This window comes from Suricata suricatta, chromosome 4 (assembly GCF_006229205.1).
Source record: "Suricata suricatta isolate VVHF042 chromosome 4, meerkat_22Aug2017_6uvM2_HiC, whole genome shotgun sequence".
Lineage (NCBI taxonomy): Eukaryota > Metazoa > Chordata > Mammalia > Carnivora > Herpestidae > Suricata > Suricata suricatta.
In genome coordinates, this window is record NC_043703.1 from 36,258,230 (window position 1) to 36,278,240 (window position 20,011).

Sequence of the window (20,011 nt, forward strand, 5' to 3'; positions counted from 1 at the left end):
GAGGCCTTCAGAGAGAAAGCCACAAACTAGTGCTATTTTTTCATGAAGATAACGTATTTTTCCAGGGATAAATATTTCTTAATTTGCTGTCTGCCTTTGGGACCTTGGGGATGCTGAGGAGTGATTACCAAAGACTAACTCATCTACTGAGTATTTTAGCCTTTCGTGCTTTCAGTTTGTTTATGTGAAAATGTTTTTCTTTTTTGTGATATTTTCTTAAATTCGTTTTGAAAAATGTAAGTTTTTTTCAATATTTCAAAAGTACTTTGAATAGGACACACTTTAGTACATTATGTATAAGAGAAAAACTCATTTATTTTCTTCCTTTGGTATCTTAGCCAACTCAGTTTGATGAAAATAGCAGAGAGAGTAAAGACCTTTGACTGGTTTCACCATCCCATGTATTGAGGAGAGGGAAGGAGGATATAAAGAGCTAAAAATCAACAAAATTTTCAATTAATTAAAAAAATTTTAAAAACTCTAGTTTGACTTAATAGACAAGCAAACTGATTAATTTTGCTGAAATTGAGATTAAACAAGGGGACATCAGTGCAGATCTTCCCACATTAAATGATAATAGGGATATATTGTTTAAAATCTTTATGGCAATAAATTTAGAAATTTAGATAGAAGATGGTCAACTTTCTTGAAATTCATATATTGCCAAAATGGGCTTAAATTTTTTTCAAAATATCATAAACCTATCTAATTATGTAATTACCATAAACATATCTAACATCATTAAAATGATCTTATAATTATAAAGCTTGAAATGAAGAAAACTCTGGACCCAGAAAATTTTACTAGTGAACTCTATGAGGTATTATGAAAAAAATACTTTCAATCCTATTCAAACTGTATCAGTATATAGAGAATTAAAAAATGCTTCTTAATTACATAATGATGCCAAACTCTAAACTCAAAATGAAACTCAAATAAAAAAATCGAAACTCTGATAGCAGATCTAAAACATTAGTAAAAAGAAATCTATGGAGTTATACCTTTTTGGAATATAGATTCAAAACTGCTGGGAAACATATTAGTAACAAATCATATCAAACATAAAAAAGAAAATACAGTCAAGTAGGGCTTGGCAATAATGTGAATTTGTTAACACTTAAAAATCAATTGATATAATTCTTCATGTCAATAAAATTTAAAATAAACAAAGCATATCAACTCAACACTGCTGAAAAAAAATAACAAATTTAACACCATTAATAATTGAAATTTTCAGAAATCCAAGAAGAGAAGGAAAATATCTTAATCATATAAAACTATATATTAAAATTAAAAGATAACATCATACTTCATGATTATAGAATGTTTTCCTCCAAAGGAATTTTTAAAAAGTTATCTCTCTTCTCTTACCAATTCTAGTCAGTATTGCACTACTAACTAGTATAATAAGGCAAAAGAAAAGAAATAAAGAATACAGGCTATAGGTAAAATAGGTAAAATAAAATTCTCTTAATTTTTAGGTGACATATTATCATATATAAAAATCACTAAGATGATTTTCATCTAATGAAAAAAAAAGCTTCCAGAACCTTGAAAGTAAAGAATACATAATATAGGCCAATATATTTTTAAAAAAGCATTCATATTTAAAAATAATGAAGGACCAATTAGAATTTGAAATTAGAAAACAACATTTTCAACACCATAAAGCAAATCATGACTGGCATCAATTTAATAAAATCCTTTAAGAGTAATATATCTAAAACTACAAAATATTACCAAAAGTAATTAAAGAAGACAGAAATAAATGAAGAGATATACTGTGTTCTTGGTTTGGGCTTTTTAAACTATCAATTCTCCACAAATTGATTGATTTATTTAATGCAATCCAAAAGGTTCCCCAGCAAACTACTTTTTTGAAAGAACTGACAATTTCTTTCAGTCTCAGACAGTTAATTAGGATATTTTTATTCAATTTATAATAACTGTTATAAAGCAATTTGAAGACAGTTTGGAAATACAGAATAAAGTTAATGTGGATCCTGGGAATGTGAAGATTTGAATGTGGCAGGTATCTGGACCTATGAAGAGCAACTCCTAACAACAGAGAATGATACTTGCATAAAGCCATTAAGTCAGATTTGAAGAGAGACAAAAATCAGAAAATACCAAAAATGTGTATTAGCAAATTTTATAGAGGGCAATTCTGGATAGTCAATTATTTCAACTCTATATACTCTTTAATATAATTATTATTTTACAGTTTAATATAAAAGTGGATCCAAATATGTTTTCACTTTATATTGGCTTAATGGAAGTATTTAAAATAGTGAAAAATTGAAAGAAATTAAAGTATAATATGGAGAGGATTCTGTAATAATAGAATGGTGAACATTTAAAAACTTAAAATAATTAAAGATATACAAATATCTGTGTCTTCTATGCATTACTATAGAGGATGGCTATGTGAAGGTATATGTATCACACATGGAAATAAGAACTATTTTATGATGTATTCTATAGACCAAACCATTGGTTACAAAATTTTTCAGGGATCTCAGAAAGGTTGTTAATCCACAGTTTTTTTGTTTTCCTTTTGGGTAATCTGTAGTTTATTAGGTTTCTATAAATACCTTAAGTTGTAGTAATAAATACAGGATATTAGATCAATGAAGCTTACTTTGGGCTTTTCAGATAATTTAACTATCATGTGTCTTCAACTTTGGAAGACTAATTTAGTGAAATATAATAAGGGAACAATTCACAATATATAATGCTCTATTTTGTGAAAATGCAAAAAAAAATTTTATTTTTAAAAAGTTATTGAAATGTTGGTTGTACTTCATGTTTATCATAAACATTTTCCAAATTAAAAAATTATTATTATTATACATTGAAAAACTGAAGTTTTCTGGTCTCAGGACCAGTAATGTTTTGCTAGTCCTCAAATCTGGTATTTTTTACTGTAAAATTGTATAGATAATTGAATCTTATATTTTTCTGAAGGGAAAATTTTAGTGTATCAAATCTTATTCATGAACCTTCTTTAGCAAATATTTAGTATTTCATGATATGCATTTTGATTACTAACCTTAATCTTCTATCATCTTTTATATTTTTGTTTTGTTCACTCTTTCTTAAGCATATTTTAACTGTATTTCATGAATTTTCATATTAACCATTTTAAATATAGAACAATGCAACAATAGAACCTTGTATGACTTACTTAGATTGGATTCTACCATTGGTTAATATTATTGCAATATATCCCTCAGATACTTATTAAAAAGCAAAATTATATTAGTACAGCTGGAGCATTTTTGTTCTCTCTTCCTCTGTTTTGCTTTCTGGATATTATTATACATCTTTGCCATCCATTATTTTATGATCCAAGTGTCATAAATACCTTTATAAATAGGCCTTTGTAAACAGTGTGTTATGTATATTTCAAACTGCAAACACATCATGGTTTTCTTTCTGCAAGCCGATCACATCTGAGCAAAGTACTTTTGAGATATAACCATGTTGATAAAAAGTTAATACAGTTAATTCATTTTAACAGATATGTAATAGTGGGTGACATAATCGATGCCTGACACATATAAATAAAACAAAACTAAGCATTTATTATTGTTAATTTTATATTACTTGGGGACTTTTTGAATAGCAAGCTGACATATTTCTTGTCCTGTATATCCTCACAACTTGCTCATTATAATTTAAAATAATATGAGGTGCCAAGTGTTCTGCCAACGCTCTTCACATTTAAATGTGCATCTTCTGTAAATGAAACAACCACAAAACACTCTGACAACCCCACCTTGCAATTATGACAGTCATTCATGAAGCATGAAGACGATTATCGCGTATGTCAATACTGTCTTTTCCTACACATACTCTGCTTGCTTCCTGCTCCAGCTGCCTTTTGTTTGTCGTTCTGTTTTCTCCTGAAGAATTTTGCAGAGGTATAATAAAGCAGTGGTAGATATCCTAGTTGTAATACTTTTCTCAGGCAGTTCCATTGAAAAAAAATATTTTTAGTAGGAAATCCACATTAAAGAAAAGAAAATTTCCGTATTTCCCCTCAGATTGAGTAGAGTGTTAGCAAAACTTCCTTGCAAAAATCATGACACAATTAAATGAGCATTTGCTTGAAATTGTAATAATTATCATGGGCTTGAAAATACCGTTATGTTTTAATCATCTGATCTGAGACTTTATTTTAGGGTTTTTAAAAATTCAATGTCATAATTAATCTTTAAGTATTCTTCCATGCCTCAATTTATGAACCTCAGCTGTTTCAGCATCTCCTCAGAGCAGAGTGGGTATCTAGTCCCTTAACACCTGGTGCTTGATTTATGGAGCCATAAAAATTAAACATTTTTTGAACCAACATTTGTTTTTGAATTTGTGTGAATCTATTTGAACCAACATATTTTTATTCTCAGAAAACCTAGAGTTTTGAAGGAGTATATGTTAAGACTACTTTTCTGAAACTCCAGTGGGAACTCATATTAAAACTATCATTTAAGCTCAGTTGGTTGTGTCTGACTTCCGCACGGGGCGTGATCTCATGATTTGTGAGTTCGGGCCCTGCATTGGGCTTTCTGGTACCAGCACGGAGGCCATTTTGGATCCTGTCTCCCTCTTTCTCTGCACCTCCCCCACTAATTCTCTCCCTTCCTCTCTCTCTCAAAAACAAACATTAAAAAAAAATAAAGGTATGCATACCTTATGATCCAGCAATTCATTCATAGATATATGCCTTAGAAACATTCATGTATATATAAACAAGTATATGAGTGTTCATAGCAACAGTGTTTATAATGTGAAAATTTTAGAAAAACCTAAATATCTACATTAAAATACTTAAGTAAATCATGGCATATTTATTTAGTGGACTAACATTTAGTGATGAAAGGAAATGCTATATGCAATAGCATAGATGAATTTCATATTTATGGTTGAACAAAAGAAGCAAAACCCAAGGAGTATGTATGAAGTGACTCTGGTTACAGAAGTGTAAAACAGCAGCAGAACTATCACCTGGGTGGCGCAGTTGGTTGAGCGTCTGACTCTTGATTTTGGCTCAGGTCATGATCTCTCTGTTCATGGGATTGGGCCCCACGCCGGGCTCTGTTTGGACAGTATGGAGCCTACTTGGGATTTCTCCCTTTCTCTCTCCTTTTCCCCTGTTTGTGCTCCCTCTCTCTCAAATACAATAAACATTAAAAAAAAAGTGATAGAACTGAACTATGTTGTTTTAAAGACAAGGGAATGATTATTAGGAAGCTAGGAAAGTAGTTACCTCTGGGAGAAGAGAGAGGGCTAAGATGGGAAGAGGCACACTGGACCTTTGGGTGCTAATGTATTCTATTTCTTGACTTGGTTTTTAGTTACATTGGTATTTGTATTATAATTATTCAACAGTACATATTTGTTTTACATTTTTTCTACTTATGCTGTATTTCACAGTTAAACAGTAAAGTACATTGAACTAAAAAAAAAACACTATTACTTAAAAGAAATATTCACTAGGTTTACAAATTCCCCACTAGCTCTTCTCTAAATCCCCATAAAATATTTGCCCCTTGCTAAATCATACTCATATTCTCAGTTACTTTTTGTTATTTCTATTGTTACTGGGGGGTCCATAATGTAGTTGAAAAAGTAATAATGAATAGGTGAAAAAACTTACTTTATCTGACAAACTACTGCCAGTATAAGCTGCCATTTCTACTCTTAATACTTTCATTATAACTTCCATATACTTTTTATCATTGACTTTTAAAATATGATATAAATTATAAGTTAGAAAAAATTCATTAAAGAAATTCTTAAAATTTCCAGAGTTTAACTTTAACCAGAATATTGGGGCCTATTTCAACAAAAAGGGGCAAAATGGAAGATATGCAAAAAGCATGACTGCATTTTCCAGGTAAGAACAGACTGCATCCTTTGGGAAGAAGCCAAGGATTTTACTTGAAGAACTGAGTGTTCCCCGTCAAATATTCATGGTTCTTAAAATGGGTTACTTGATACAAGGCTGAAAAAATGTCCTCAGCTATCTTGGAATAAGTATTATTGAAGAAACCAGGTACAACTTTCAAGGAATTGAGACAAGTGACTAATTTGAGAAAAGTAAAAACATCACTATAGGCATGAAGAAGAGCAAAGACTCCAGAAGGAAACACACAGAAAGAGACACTGAAAAAATAATTTGAAGTGTCTGTCTGTAACTCAGAGAACAGGTAAGAGTCAGGAGCAGTTGTGAATTTCTGAGATTATTTTTAGTAAATATTTAAGACACAGACTAGGAGTAGCCAGAATGAGAAATTGGCTCCCCTAAAAATCTCTAGTAACAGAAATACTTATAGGGTAGATGAAGGACAATGATGGATAAGAACATAGAGAAATAATAACTATAGAGAGGTAGAAGGTTAATACAGGAATAAAATGGTGTCAGTGAAGAAGAAAGAGATGGGGAAAATAGTGGAAACAAAACATGCTGAAAAAGTTAAAGTAAGAAAATGTTCTTTGCGTATAGAACTGAATAGGTCGCTGGTGACCTGATCAAGAATAGTCACTGTAAAAAAGAACTGAAGATTTCAATGAACTTAAGGAAGAAAAGTTCAGTGCCTGCAGAGAGCAAGATTGTGTGTGTGTGTGTGTGTGTGTGTGTGTGTGTGTGTGTGCATGTTAATGCTTTAATTTGAGAGAAATGAGAAGCATAAAGGCAGTCACCAAATTATTTGTTTTTAATTCAGGAAAATGAGATTATCAATGATTAAAAGACTGGTTCAGAGTAAAGGAAGAACTGAATGTGATGGGAGTGGAAGAGATTATGGATCATTTATAGATTAGAGGCATATTGTTTGAGACACTGAGGAGGTATGATGCCTAAAGAGTTAGATGCCCAGTGTCAAATCCTGTTTCATCCCTCACTAGCTGTGTGATAGAGATTGGTTACTAATCATAAGCCCCAATTTACTAATTTTTGATTTACTAATTTTTATTAGAGCTAAAATGCCACCCACTCCAAAAACAATCCAGTTAAGAAATGAAAATACATAGACATTTTTTCCAAAGAAGACATCCAGATGGCCAACAGACACATGAAAAGATGCTCAACATCACTCATCATCAAGGAAATAAAAATCAAGCCATGATGAGATATTACCTCACACCTATCAGAATGGCTAAAATTAACAACTCAGGAAATGAGATACTGGCAAGGATGCAGAGGAAGGAAAACTCTCTTACACTGGTGGTAGGAATGCAAACTAGTGAAGGCACTGTGGAAAACACTATGGATGTTCCTCAAAAAGTTAAAAACAGAACTTCCCTGAGATCCCGCAGTTGTACTACTAGGATATCCAAAGGTTACAAAAACAGTGATTCAAGGGGTCACGTGTACCCTGATATTTATAGCAATGCTATTAGCCATATTCAAATATTGGAGAGTCCAAATGTCCATCAACTGATGAATGGATAAAAAAGATGTGGTGTATATATATATATATATATATATATATATATATATCCACCCACATACATACATATATATATGTATACATACATATATATATATATATATATATATATACACACCATTGTGTATGGAATATTACTCAGCCATCAAAAAACATGAAATCTTGCCATTTGCAATGATGTGAATGGAGCTAGAATGCATTATGCTAAACAAAATAATCAGTCAGAGATATACCATATGATTTCACTCATATATAGAATTTAAGAAACAAAACAGATGAATTTAGGGTAAGAGGGAAAACAAGGGAGAGGGAAACAAATTCTGAAAGACTCTTATTTATACAGAACAAACTGAAGGTTTCTGGAGGGCTGTTCCCTGGGGGGATGGGTTAAATGGGTATTGGGCATTGAGGAAAGCACTTGTTGGGATGAGTAATGATTGTTATATGCAAGTGATGAATCACTAAATTCTACTCCTAAAACCAATTTTAGACTATATGTTAACTAAGTAAAATTTAATAGAAATTTGAGAAAAATAAAATGTCTGAGGAAGTTTCCAGCTTAAAGTCAACGACAACAACAAAAGAAATTAAATATCACACATGATCCTCAACTGGACACTTTACCAGTGTTAAAAAAATACTATAAAAGAAGCACTTGGCTGGCTCAGTCTGAAGAGCATGTGACTCTTGATCTTGGGGTTGTGAGTCAAGCCCCATGTTGGGTCTAGAAATTCATTAAAAAATGAATTTATTAAAAATTTAAAAAAGACCAATAGAAATGAATATGAAAGTTCTTATTTTTTTATTTTAATGTTTATTTATTTTTGAGAGAGAGAAATGGACAGACAGAGTACAAGCTGGGAAGGGGGGAGAGAGAGAGAGAGAGGGAGACACAGAATCTGAAGCAGGCTCCAGACTCTGAGCCATCAGCAGAAAGCCTGATGCAGGACTTAAATCCACAAACCGTGAGATCATGACCTGAGCCAAATTCAGACACTTAACTGACTGAGCCACTCAGGCATCTGAAAGTGGTTATTAATGTAAACTGCTGGAACCTGGCTTGGTAAAGAGGAAACATTCAATAAATGTAGACTTCAGTGGATGTGAGAAGTTGGAATGTTTGCTATGAAAACATGTAGAGTAAGTTGACCTCTAATAAGTTGAAGGACAGTATTTTGACTGTAAGATCTTCATTAGCATTTCAAAAAACTGAGTATCTTGTCATACTGTTAATAATTAAAATGATGTTAATAGCAAATATTTATAGGGAGCTGATCATGGATCAAAAGGTTTTGAAAATACTAACTCATTTGAAGTCAACAACAAGAACCATAACATAAAATCCTCCACACTACTTTAACGTTATGATAGTAATCTTTTATGGCAGAGGAAGAAAGTTATGTGAAGAGTCAATATATAACCACCCCATGCTCACGTGAAAAATGGTATAATAGCCAGGAATCGGTCCTAGATTGCAGGAGTCCAGTCTGTGCCCTTAACACCTTATTATTCTGCTTTATCCAGATATTTTAAGACATATCCTTCATTACTCTTATGCCCTAAACTTACTTTGGGAAGTTCTGACAAATATTGTTATGACCCAAAGATCAAAACCCCAGTCCAAGAGCCCTGTGCATTAAGGCATAAAGAGATGAGGGGGAACAAACAGGGAAATCAGGTTGAAAAGCATCACAACAGTTAAGAAAAATATGAGAAATATAGGGCTTATAGAGATAAAGCTATAAGAACAAACGATGAAAATATATAATGTAACAGAAATCTTCTCTTTTAGTGGAATTCTAGATTTATTTTTTCCTAGCTCAGAGTCAGTCATTGAGATTTCATATTTTCACATTGTTTTCCCTCTCTTTAGCAAATGTTATCTTGGTTATCTTGGTTTGAAAAATCAGTGCCCTTTATAAGTACCTAATTATCAGAGCTAATTTAGACCCTCAAAATAATATGACTTTTGTAGGAAATAAGATGCTTCCTCATGAGGTAGAAATTCAAATTTTATAGTACATTCCTTTGATTAAAACAATTGTGTACTAGCCATTTGCTCTAAGACATGCAGCATAGAGGATGTTTTAATTTGAATTAAATGACTATCTCTTTCTCCACATGAAGTGTTGTAAAACTCACTTCTTTAGATAAAGTGGTCACTTAATAAGCATTTACTGAATGCTGACTCTTTGTGGAGTACTAGACTTTATATTTATTCGAAGATATCTCCTCAGACCAAAGGATATTTTGCAAATGGCAATATTATTTTCCATAATCTGACTCCTATGAAACTTTATACCAGTGATTTTTAGAAAATGTTTTTTTTAGAAATAAATATTTCAAGTTCTCCCCTCAAACCCATTGAATATAATAATTTACTAATGTTATAATATCAAAATATTTCAGGTAAGCTATACACTTTCTTGTCTCCTTTTCTCCATTAAAAGCTAGTGCCATGTACCATGTAATATACAAAATTCAGTGGACTTACTTGTAACCCAGATATCTTGTCTATCCTCCAGCCCCTATTTAATAATATCACTGTAGTATCCCTTATGGACATCAAATAATCTCTCAATTTTTAGTTTTTATAAGTATAGCTATTGTTAATAGTAGTTCAATTCACGTCATGCTTTGAAAGTTTTTAAACATCATATATGGATGATACTCCATTTAACCTATTCAACAAATTCTCCGAAATGAGAAATCCTGGGAAATTATCTCTACTTCACAATTAAGACTGATTTTCACCAGGCTAAACACTATCAAATGTCAAGACTGGGAATAAAATTCAAGCCTAAAGGTCTTATATTATACTATTACTTACATATGATTTTCCTGTGTGTAGGGTAATTATAGAAGACTTCCACTTCCAGAAAGGAGGATTTCTATTTTCATGAATTCTATTAATATCTACCTGCTGTTACAAAAATATACCAAATTATATATGTCTTGCCAAAAGTTCTCCCTGGTGCTGCTGACTGGATAGAAATTGTTACTTTGCTTGGGTAAGGACACTGGGACAGACGTCTGGTTGCCTGTCCCCTCACCCCAGGCATCTGTGCTTGTACTTCTGCTTGGAATAGTTTTAGCTGAACACACCTGGCCAGCCTAAAGACTTCGTTTCCCAAATTCCCTTGCTGCGTTGCTTTTCTCTTCTGATCTGCCACCCACTTTCGATGCGAACTCCAAACGTCTCTCTTAACTGTATACTTAATGCCTCATGTCCACACTTTTCCAATCTTCAGATCATCTTCATCTTCTGAAACTTCTTATAGCTTTTAACTGTTATCACTCTCCTCAGTGTAGTTTCTTTCTTCTGTTTAATCTAGGACAATCAACAGAAACAAAAATTTCATCCCTTCATTTTTTAATGTTTATTTATTTTGAAAGGAGAGAGAGAGAACAGAGGAAGGGCAGAGAGAGATAGAGACAGAGAAAGAGAGGACAGAGGATGGGTAGAGAGAGAAAGAGAAAGCAGGGGAGGGGAAGAGGGAGTAAGAGAGAGACAGAGAGAGAGAGAGAGAACATCCCAAGAAGGCTCCACGCTGTCAGCACAGAATCTTACTCAGAGCTCACTCTCACAAGTCACGAGATCATTCATGACCTGAGCTGAAATCAAGGGTCAGATGCTTAACTAACTGAACCACTAGGCATCCCTCATCTCTGCATTTAATGGTCTGCCCTCGCCTTTAGGATAAACTCCAGTTCCTCCTCATCCCTTATAAGACCCACTATCATTTGAGTCTTTTTCATGTTATTTACAAATCCTGCCACAACCCCTCAAAGACTCTGTAATCCATGTTTGCACAATTATTTTCAAATTTTTTTAACGTTTATTTATTCTTGAGAGATAGAGTGAGACAGAATACGAGCAGGGGAGGGGCAGAGAGAGAGGGAAACAGAATCCCAAGCAGGCCCCCAGCTCTGAGCTGTCAGCACAGAGCCCAACGCAGGGCTCAAACTCACAAACTGTGAGATCATGACCTGAGCTGAAGTTGGATACCCAACCAGCTGAGCCACCCAGGTGTCCCTCTGCACAATTATTTTCAAATTCTCCAAAGCATTACCTCTCTCATAAGCTTCAACTTTTTATACAATTTTCTAGTCTCCTTGCACCCATCAACATTTCTCTTATCACCACAATTTTCTCTTACACATTCTTCAGACTATTACTCACTTCTTGAAGATTGGCTGGTGCAGCTAGTTTAGCTGACCCTCTCATATTCTCTCTCCTTTGTCATCGTCCTTATTATAGTTAGTTGCATCATAGTTAGTGTAACAACCTCTCATCTTTGAAAGACGAAAAGGCCTCTTTATGTATACTGACCATATTTTATTGTTTTACTGTCAAAAATCATCTTTGTCCAGCTCAGTGTGTAGCACAAATTCAACACTCAATGGGTATTTGTTGAGGTAATGAAGAATGAAGGAATGAAATTGTCTTAGTCGGCTCAGATTGCTCTAACAAATACCATAGCCTGGGTGTCTTAATCAGAATGTTGATTTTTTCATAGTTCTGGAGATTGGGAAGTCCAAGATGACACATACCCAGTATCTGGTGAGGGCCTGCTTCTTGGTTTGCAGATGACCTTCTTTTCCTTCTAACCTCACATGGCAAAGAGCAGAGAGTTAGAGCAAGGTCTCCTCTCTCATAAAAGCCCTAATCCTATTCAGGGCTTCAAACTCTTGACTTAATTACTTCTCAAAGACCCCACCTACAAATTACATCACATTAGGGGTTAGAATTTCCAGATACGCATTTTGAGGGAGCACAAACATTAGCCCCATCACCAAAATCACTCATAATTTTGAGAACATTTTTTCAGCAGCTAAAGATAGTACTCGTCATCTCTCTCTCAACTCTTTAAAGAAAATGTTTTCATTTTCTTTATCCAAATTTTTAAAACAAATGCACAAAACCCACTTGGATGTGTTAGATTTTATGGACTTTCTTTGTAACTTGGTGTGCTTAGAGCTGATTGTGCTATATCCAAAGTTATCTGAGGAGGGTTGGCAGGTAGGAATGGCTCCCTCCTTTAATATGGACACTGCAGTTGTATTCATCCTCTCTAAGTCAAATTGCCTTTCTGACAGCCCTGTCATGCTGCTGACTTATATTCCACTTGTAGTCAACTTAAATTCCGGGTCTTTTTCACTTAAACTGTTGGAAATTCACAACTCACCTGTCCTGTACTTCTGCATTTGGTTTCTGAATTTAAGCACAGCAATAAATTAGGAAATGAATTATTCAATATTGCCAGTGGCTAATATTGCTGTTCTTGTTTTCTACTCTAAAGGCATCTGGTGATACTTGTTGGTGAATTTTGAATACAGTTTTCCTTCATATTTTTTCTACTTCCACAATCATAAAAGATATGTAGGAAGTATGCTGAGCCACCAAATACTTAACTTCTGCTTTTGCTTTAGCAGGGACTGGAAATATGGACCCTGACCTTGTGAAATGTTCAATTATCTGGTGACTCTTCTGTTTTCTTTAAGAAATTCATGTGACATAGATTGAAGCTTACAATAGTTTCTGTATCTCTGTCTGCCTTTCATCTGAGGGAAACTCAACATTGTGAATTCTGAAACTGCTCTTCCAACTTATACATGATGTTTTCCTTTCCATTTTTATTAATGAGCTTTCTTTATTCCTAAAGTAATGCTTATTAGGACTCGGGTTATCAAAATAAATATTTTCATCTTATTATGAAAATGTTTCAATGCCAGATGTAACTATATCCATGTGTGTGTGTATATGTGTGTGTGTGTATACAATAATGTATGTTAACTGAAAAGGAAAATATGTCCATATAGACATATAATATATGTACACATATATATTTTATATGTCAATTATTGTATATCTCACAGGTGCTATAACTTTAAAGATACAAATTTCAGGAATGTCTGAACATGTGAGAGTGATATCACTAGATTTCTGTTGTAATTTATTAGTTAAAGTCCTTTGAATGAAATTTTAAAAAATACAGGCCAGTGGATAAAAGTTATTATTCTTGCTCTAGTTCACTAATGATATAGGGAAAAAACCAAAAACAAACAACAAAACTTAAAAGTTTAATTTCTTCTAAGGAATTACTTGTTATAATGTATAATGGGTAAGATATTTGGTGATATAACTAGGAATTTTTTTTCTTGAGATTTTCACTTCAGTTCAATGTCTTTACTATTCTCTCTCTCCTTCTCTCTCTCTCTCTCTCTCTCTCTCTCTCTCTCTCTCTCCTTTATGTCTAAAACTATATATTTACATCTCTGAAAAGTAAAATAAATTTTCAGCTGATTGTGAGAGAATATGTGTATCACAGTTGCTAAATGAGCATTTAACTTAAATGTAATTGACAAAAAGGAAGAAAAAATCTGCCATTTCACTGATTTAGTGAGAAGTACAAATGGGCTACATAATGTTGTGGCTCATCAATCAACCAGGATGATATTGTGACTTATAAATCTTATGGAAGTAAAGCTTCCTTATAGTGAAATCATGCTTCTTATTTTGTTTGTTTTATTTTGAATTATGTCTCTACTATTTGTGTAGACTTCCTGATGACTTAGGGAGGAAAAGGAGCCAAAAATCAAGAAGGGATTCATAACATTACTGAAATTGTTGTTTTTGCTATTTTCTTAGTCAAAAGTCAATTTTCAAGTATCTATATCTATTTGTAACTATAAGTTAACTGAAATGAAATTACAAAAACAAAATCAAAGCAAAATTTGCACTGGACAAATTTAAATAGTCATGGAAGACTTTTTTTTTTGAGACTACTTGAATACGGGAGAAAGATCATCACTGTTTGAGTTCAACTCCACTAAAACAAGAGGTGGAAAGTTTTCAAGAGCAGGAGTAGGAGATTTCAGGCCATCTATGTTTCCTAATTGGAATGAAATGTGAACCTTCTTAACTTTCTTGTCAGAAGGCAGTTTTATAATTTGAAGTAGCCTGCCATGGTTAGGCTCCTTGAGAAAGACATTCCTATTTTGTAAATTAGCAAGAAGCTTTGAAAAAGATTTGCATTCAAAGGAGCAGGAAAAGGATTTACCACTATAGGTTTTCTAAAGCAAAGACTCTAAGAAAAAGGAATGTCAGGGGCCCAGAGTCAGGAAGAATCCTGTCTAAAGTTCAGTCAGGTTGCAAGGAATATTAAGCCAGCCTTGGTCAAGGAAGGTTCAAAATCTCTTTAGTCCTGTAAAGTTTTATTTAATCATTTCAACCCACAATTCTTTCTCACTTCTATTAATTCTTTGAACTAAATCACATGCTGGCATTCCACATGCTATAATCAGCCTATGAGGATTTTTGATTGTGGTACATTTTAAAAAATATTTTCATTTGAATTTCTTTCAACATGAATGGAGTCTCAATTTCACCATCATGCCCACCACTACTTAATGTTTTATAGCCATCTGATTTTCTAATTTCAATCATCTGCTATGCCCCTAAAGGCATTTGAATTTAAAACTGCTTGCAATTCACTTTGGATTTAATACATTTACCATTGTTAGTTACTATATTAGTTGAGGTTCTCCAGAGAAACAAAACTAATAGTATGCATATACATAGAGAAAAAGATTTATTCTAAGGAATTGGCTCACACAGTTGGGGGGACTTGTGGGACCAATTTTTGCAGAGCAGGCTGGCAGCCTGGAGATTCTGACAGAAGTTGATGTTGAGGTCTTGGTCTTTTCTCTTAAAACCTTCCACTGTTTGGATAAAGCCATCCACATTATGGAACATATTCTGCTTTACTTAAGGATCATGAATAAAGATAATTACCTAGTAATACTAATCTCTAACAAAAATAATTACAGAAGTTATATGTAAAATTATACTTAGATTCTTGGACATCTAAGAGTGGGGCTTATTAAATAATAGTTTTCAGAGTTGCTTTTACAACACCAAAGACTTAATCATCCATTTTCTATATAAAAGGTAGCTCCTTTTTTGCATGGACCTCAAGTATATTGTAGTATAGAGGTGGAATTTAAGGAAAGGTATTAAGCAGGCTGTGTTGTAGCTTATGGGCAAGTAATAAATTGTATCATTTATCTTGAATGTATCATAGATAAGCTGCTATATAGTGATTGCCACTTCAGATAGCTGTGAAATTAGGTGATTAACTAGTTGTTACTTAACCTTCTAATTTCTGTATAAGTCTAATTACATGAAATAGAAGTGGGGGTTCTGATTTTTTACTTTGCTTATCCATTTGAAGTGTCATTGTAACTACTGTATTGTAAATGATGGAAAATAATTGCATATGTTAAAAAATAGTGTTATATTCTAAAAAAAATAAAAAATAAAGTTACCACAAAAAATAGTTTTCAATGTAATTATTTTTAAAAAGGACTCAATAATTCACATTAAGAAAAAGATTTAGTCCCTGTTCAAAAGCAAACTGTGTACAATATTACAAGGCTTCTGTTTGATGTGATGCTTTGCTTTTTTCTTGTCTGTATATTTTTTCTTTAAAAACTTTTAAACACCATAGTGTTAAATCTAATAGTGAAAATCTTGATAAATCCCAAAAACATGTCTCCCCAAACCAATGTTATGCAGTTGGTACATAATTTTAGCAGATGGTGTGTACCAAGTAATGAGCGGCTAATTCAAGACCTATCTGTATTGTAAGTGATGCCAGAGTATGTACGCTGTGGCACACTTTATTTTTCTATTAGTAGCTGATTAACTTCTTTCTTGTTAAACCTCAACTTTTGTTAGGTGCATAAGATTTTTTATTTATTTATTTTTATTTTTTTAAATGCTTTTTATTTATTTTTGAGAGACAGAGAGAGACAGCTGGAGCAGGGGAGGGTCAGAGAGAGAGGGAGATACAGAATCTGAAACAGGCTCCAGGCTCTGAGCTAGCTGTCAGCACAGAGCCCGATGCGGGGCTCGAACCCACGAACTGTGAGATCTGACCTGAGCCGAAGCCGGATGCTTAACCGACTGAGCCACCCAGGCGCCCCGCATAAGATTTTTTAGAGAATTAAATTGCATTTAAACAATCTTTTATTATTGAACATTTTAGTCATCGACATATTGTTTCTATGCTAACAGTACTATAAAAATCCTTTTGCGTCTATGTATAAACTACGTCCTTCCACCTATGCATTTCACAATGCTACAAGTTAGTTCTTATATGCATTGAGTGTGGAAATTTTGTTTTAAATCATCACAATATAGAAGTACTTGGAGAGGCCATACATTATTACTTAACAGTTTAAATTAACTTTGACATATTTACTGTCAAATGGCTTATCGTTTCTTACTTTGTTTCTGGTATTATAATTTTAAAACAGTTACATAAAATTCCACTAATTCTTGTTTTCCAAATTATCAGTCTGTTAACATTTTCTGTTCATTTAATTCATAAATTCTTTTTTCAGAGTCCCACCATAAAACCTTTTCACCTGATTAAATAAATCTCCTTCGCTAATTTCTGTACTATGATCCAAATAATTTAATATAAACCTTTTTGAAATCCTGTACACTTAAACACACTTTTCCCCCCTGAACTTTCAGAAAGGAGAATTAAGATGGAAAAAAAGAGTTGTTTTGACCTTGATCATCTTCAGTTAGAATTATAACTTATTTAAAATGGTTCTACATGTATGTAGCATTGTCAATAAATTTATGGTTTTAAGAAATAGAAATCCAACAGTTACTAATTGCACATTCTAAAAAAAGAACTTCATTATCTGTTATAATTTTATACTTCATTAAAGCTTTTTTGTGTGTATATCATACTCTTTCTCATCATCAAAGAGTATCTGAAGCTCATTAACTATCTTGAAAAGACAAATTACTTTCTCTCTTTGACTACAAGTTTCTTTCCTTTTTATCTGTAAGCATTTTCCTTTCAAGATTACATTTAATCTTTTTTACCCTTTAAATGATTTACTTCTTAACTAACACGAACAACTTTATAATTAAATGTTTTGACAGAAAAAAAGCTTATCTGTTTTGCTGAAGAGCATGGATATAGATTGGCTTACTGTATAAAAAGTCTTTATCACTAACAATATGGAAATGGAAAGCAAGGGAGATTATGAATACCAAAATAATCTCTAAGCCTGATTAATAAAAATGCTTTTAAATTTAAATTTTTAATGGACCTGAGACTTTTATATTTATTTTATTATGGGTAACTCACATAACTGAACTCTTTTCCACTGATAACTAGGAAGGATATTGTCATGGCTTAATCTTTTTGACACACAGAAAAGAATTCTGCCATGTTGTCAGTAATGATAACATCTTTTTGTTTATAATTTTTTGCTCTATTGACTTTCAAGGTTGTATTTTGTCTGGATCTCAGTAACAATATAAACAACTAAATATACCAGTTTCCCCAGAGCGGTTCCAACGTATGGGATGGTTGCCAACTTAGAACAATACAAGTTCCAAACTGGATAACAAGTTTTCAGATATAGACCACCCACTGATACAAAAGCGGATCTCTTTTGCATCTGAAAATGGATAGAAGGGCGCAGATAGACTTAAGTCCTGGCAGTTGGAGACTCTACATTGCATTTAACATTGTGGGGTTTTACATTTACACACCTGAGTTTATCTTTGTGCATGTCAGTCTTTATTCTACTATTTGTCAACAAGGCAAATTCATTTAGATTTTAGCAGATGACATACAAATAGTGGGAGTTCAGATAACATCTCAGGAATATTCAACTTAAAATTTAAAAAGTGTCTTCTAATGTTCAGAATTATGTACCTCTGCTTGGTGATGCATTACCTAACTTAAGGCATTAGCTCATCTTTTTGTATACCCCACCTCTCAACACACATCCAATACTACCAAGGTAATATAAAGAAGTGTTGATTATTTTTCTTTCAAATAATCCATTCTTTATCAATGCATGACATTTTTTTAATGTTTATTTATTTTTGAGAGAGAGAGTTCAAATGGGGGAGGGGCAGAATGAGATGGAGACAGAATCTGAAGCAGGCTCCAGATTATGAGCTGTCAGCACAGAGCCCAACAGGGGTCTGAACTCCTCAACCTTAAGATCATTACCTGAACCAAAGTTGGACCCTTAACCAACTCAGCTACCCTGGCACCCCTCAATGCATGTGATATTAAAAATATACCTGTTTTGATCTTATGTTAAACAATTTATGGACTTTCTATTTTAGTTTATTGTATAGAAATATTGTAAAATTAATAATGCAAGGCAGGGTTTGATATACCAACAATTCGGAAAACCTTTTTGACTGCCATTGGTTTTACAAATTTCTAAGGATTTCTTAATAATCGAGATTTTACATTCTGTTTATCATCTACCTATTATCTATCTATTTATGTATCTATCTCCCTCCCTCCCTCCCTATCGATTCTGAAGTTAGTGCTTCAAAAACGAATTTTCTGAGAATCAATGAAAAAACTCAGAGATAGTTAAAACAAGCTTTTCCATGATTTTGGATGTTAACTTTAAGTAGGGTGTTTGGGGATTAAAAGAATAAAACAAGGGGCAATAAAACACACTTGAATAGGTCTTTAGTGGGGGATAACACAGAAATCATGAGCAATAAATGTCAGAAATGTCCTGGAAACAACACCCTTCTGACTTCAGAATAAGTTAAGCATGGGAAACAGAAACCAGCATTCTATGGTCAGAAGCAGTCTCCAGTCTCTTCTTTTTATCCTGGATATTTCAGGTTCTATAATTTGCAGTTTCTTTTCTCCTAAGAGTGAAAAACCCCCAAAGGACAAAATTTCCTGTTCAAACTTTATACCTTTATTTGAATGAAGGCAATTAAGTGAGTCTATTAAATTTTAAAAAATAGCTAATATTCCTTTTCATTGTTTTCATTGATTTAGTAATCAATGAAATAATTAAAGGATTTTCACATACCTAAACAGTGGGGTTGGTGACAATTGTCAGAATAAGTCCTATCATTCAGAAAAGCATTTTATGTTTCCATTCTCTTATCCAGACAGTGCTGTTTCGGTAGTACTAGTATATGTGACTAGACCCACTCCATGGGCCGCTGTGATAATAATTATTAATTTAGTAAATGGAATAGGCTTTGTTGTTGATGAGGGTGTACAAACTTTTGAAAATCTGCCCCCTGTTGAACACAGTTTGATTAATCATAATCTTTATTTGACAGCACAATGACAGCTTACTCTGTCAATAGTTTTATGTTTGCATTTATGTATGCATGAGTATAGGTGGGTGTTTTGGTTTTATGATGAGCAACAATGAAATCAATATAAACCTAAGAGCTAGTATCTTCTATCTACTCTTATACTTCTATCTACTTCTTTTTATCTAATTTAATCCTTTTTAATTCTGTCTTCCTGCATATACCTAGAGATAATCCATATCTCTATTTTGTTTTCATTGTTTCCTTGCATTTGTATTTTTAAAATTTTATTTAAACACAAGTTAATTAACATATAGTGTAATCATGGTTTCAGGAGTAGAATTTAGCACTTCATCACGCATATATAACACCCAGTGCTCATTCCAACAAGTTATCTCCTTGCATTTAAAAAAAAATAGTGACACTC